Genomic DNA, 3,804 nt, shown 5'->3' with positions numbered 1-3,804 from the left:
TGCTCTGCCTGCAGGGCTGAAAGCCCTGATAACTCTTTGCTCATTCTGGTTGACCCGGGTGCACCGAAACTGGCTAAGGTGCCATCGCTGCTGCTGCTCGAGGTACTGGTTTTCAATATGTTAGTACTGGTTTTTTTTAGAAAAGGAAAATCTTTACATTTTATTACTAGTCTAGCCTTTGTGTTTCTCATGTTTATCCTTGCAGTTATTTCGTTGGACTATTTCAAGCTAGCACTCCATCTGCTTCTAAATATAAGCCTTTTTAGAGATTTTAAAATGAACTATAGACGGATGTATATAGACATATTTTTTATTGTAGATTTACTCATTTTTCTCCGTATGTAGTCCACATTGGAATCTCTAAAAAGGCTTATATTTAGGAATGGAGGAAGTACCTTGTAGTGATACCACTGGATGGGAAAGTCTACTCTTGCTACTGAAAGAGAGTGATGCAGATCAGCTGAAGAGTATTTTTGAAGTCCATATACACTAGTAGGAAAAAGCATGCTACCGGCGTTTGGAAAACAACGTTAGTGTCGCTGAAAGTTTTCTAGTGCTATGCAGAGGCTATTTACAGTACAACGCGCAAATCATTCAAATCTCAATGGCTAACAAGATTTTGATATCCAAAATTGCAAAGTAGGAAACTGAATGGCGGCAAGCAAGCTGGATCACTAAATAGGGGAGTCCAAGTGAAAAACACAGTGCAATTATAACATGTTACCAAATCCAGTCCTAGCACAAAACATCACAAGTTCAGTTCACTGCTACTGCAACTAGCTATCGTGGAACCTACTAGTACAATAAGCAACAACAGCAGGGACGAAGAACAAACAACAACAACTGCAACTAGTTATCGCGGAACCTACTAGTACAATAAGCAACAACAGCAGGAACGAAGAACAAACAACAACAACTGCAACTAGTTATCGCCGAACCTACTAGTACAATAAGCAACAACAGCAGGAACGAAGAACAAACAACAACAACTGCAACTAGTTATCGCCGAACCTACTAGTACAATAAGCAACAACAGCAGGAACGAAGAACAAACAACAACAATTGCAACTAGTTATCGCCGAACGTACACTACCGGAATCGCCCCCTATGCCGACGGCCAGGGCCGTCGGCATAGCCCTTAGACCCGTCGGGATAGGCCTATGCCGAGGGCCCCCGTCGGCATAGGGCCGTCGGCAACATATGCGTCGGCACAGCCAGGGAGGCCGTCGGCATAGAAAAGCCGTCGACATATATGATACTATCACGCCTAACGGCGGCGGCCCTCAAGTCTGCCCAACGAAAGGTTGCCACGTGGCACCACTATGCCGACGGCCTGGCCATCGGCATAGTCCTTCATACAGAGCTCCCAGTAGGCGACACGTGGCCCCTATGCCGACGGCCAAGCCGTCGGCATAGGAGCCACGTGTCGCCTACTGGGAGCTCACGCTATCCCTATGCCGACGGCCTAGCCGTCGGCATAGTTTGCATTTGCTTATTTTTTCTTTTTTCTGTTCTTTTTTTCAAATCAATTCAATTCAAATAACAGCACATATCAGCAGATATATATGATGGGATAGACATATAAAACACAACGGGATATCATCCGGCACCATCACAACAATATATGCATAAGCATCATCACACACAAGTCTCTAAATGAACATCATCACAACCAACATAAGCATAAGCATATAGAAAAGCACACAAGTCATCTAAATGATCATCACCGCACACAAGTCATCTCCAGCATCATCACCACACACAAGGATCATCGAGCACCACGGAGGTCGTCACCGCCAAGACGGCCGAAGCCCAGGTCGTCACTGCTAGCCGCAGCGCTACCGCCAAGACCGCCTCCACCTCCGCCTCTGCCTCCGTGGATCGGAGTGGTCGGGCTCCATGACTCGGGAGTGTTGCGAAGACCACCGCCAACGGTAGATCCACCTGTTCCCTGGATGTTGAAAAGACATATTAACGGGATATATGACTGTGTTGAAAGGAATGACATGCTTTGGTGAATAGATTGGGGATGAACTAACCGGCGAGGGGCCAGCATTCTGTGCCACAAACTCCTCAAAGCTTATCAGCACTGGTTGTGCTGGAGGGCATTGTGCTGGAGGTAACCCCACGAACCTGCCGGCCGCCATATCCTGAAAAGCCTGCTGCATCTGGCTATCCCTCTGCACTTGGTGTTCATAAAGCCTCTGATGCCACGCAGCGGTCTCCTGGCGTGTGTACTCCAGGTAGGCCTATGATATGACATGATGGAACTCATAAAACTACTAAATGCGGAAAATAAAGTGAGCAATGAAGATAAGAGGGAAAATACTTACAGATTGTTGCTCCTGAAAGAGGGACTGTGAACTGGTCACTGGCTGGCTCGTGTGCTGGCTCAGGCTCGGGTCGATCCGACGAAGCTGTGTGTAGGAGATACTAGGAGTGATCACAGCATCGAGAACCGCCTCCCGACCGTGCTCCTTGGGCCCCATGCTCACCACCGCCATGTCGTCCAGAGGCGCCGCAATGGGGTCAGGTGTGTCAGGATGCAACTTCAGATACGCTTCGGAGTAGGCCTGCTTCCTCCCCGCGGTATGCTTGCCGTAGTACTGGGGCTCGCCAGGCTTGGAGTCCTTCCGCGTATGGGCGATCTCCCACGCCTCCATGTCTGAGAGCGGCCGCTTCAGTTTCTCCTCCTGCACCACCAAACAGAGGTTAGTCATACATAAGAAAGTGATGGTAAATAGAAGAAGAAGAATGTTTAATGGGGTTAGTCATACATTAACTACCTTGTGGAGATAGTGGTTTCGGTTTCCCTGAGCATGTACGCCCTCCTTCCCTCGGTTAGCCTTATTTTTGATTCTCATAGCCGCCCAGGCTCCATTCGGGTCACACCAATGATCCACCAATGCCGCCCAGGACTCGTCTTTTCCATAACACCAATTTGGACACACCTACATAATAAAAGCATAATTGCATGTAGGTGTGTCCAAATTGGTGTTATGGAAGCATAAAGCATAAAGCATAAAGCACCACAAGGTAATGAAAGCATAATGAAAGCATAATATATGAAAGCATAATAAAAAAAATTATACTTACCGCCAAGAACTCGGGCCTCTCCAAGGTAATGCCCATCCTCCGCGCTTCTTCCTTGGTCATCTTCACACCAAGAACGTCGTGGTAGTATGTGGAGATGGCCACATAGCGCACCTCGTACTGCATCTGGCGGGCCTTCTTCTTGCATTGGCGCAGCACGATCTGGTCCGCTCTAGCCCTGTGCTCCGGAAGAACTCGATAGAATTTCTACAATCATGCATGAAAACAAGAATGGAAGAAGCCATGAGTTAAATCATTTTCATGAAACTAGAATGGACTTGTTCTTCTGAAGAGAACTCACCCAGAAAGTAGTGATCACGGCCTTGGCATGGGTCTCATGGTCCGCGTGGCGGGCCGCTTCCCAGTGGTCCCAGCTCGTGGCCAAAACCCGACGGTCCGGCTGCCTGACTGGATCCGGACAGTACAACCCCGGCCAGTATAACTTCAGCAAGATGGTGATGAGGCCGTTGGAAATACGGACCCCTTTAGAATATATCCAGTTGCTGCAAAAGAATGAACTATTAGCATGTGACAAGCAAAATAAATAACAACCGGAATAAGCATGTGACAAGCAAAATAATGAACCACTTACTCTTTTCCCGTGGGCTCAATGAGCCACTTCTGCTCCTCAGTAGCCGGAACCTGCTTTGGTAGCTTTGCGTTACCACGCAGCCACCCCTTATTGTCAACCCCCTTCCCGTCACCACCATC

This window comes from Triticum aestivum, chromosome 7B (genome assembly GCF_018294505.1).
Source record: "Triticum aestivum cultivar Chinese Spring chromosome 7B, IWGSC CS RefSeq v2.1, whole genome shotgun sequence".
NCBI classification, from domain to species: Eukaryota; Viridiplantae; Streptophyta; class Magnoliopsida; order Poales; family Poaceae; genus Triticum; species Triticum aestivum.
The sequence above is the reverse complement of the archived record's forward strand: the minus strand, read 5'-3'. Positions refer to the sequence as shown.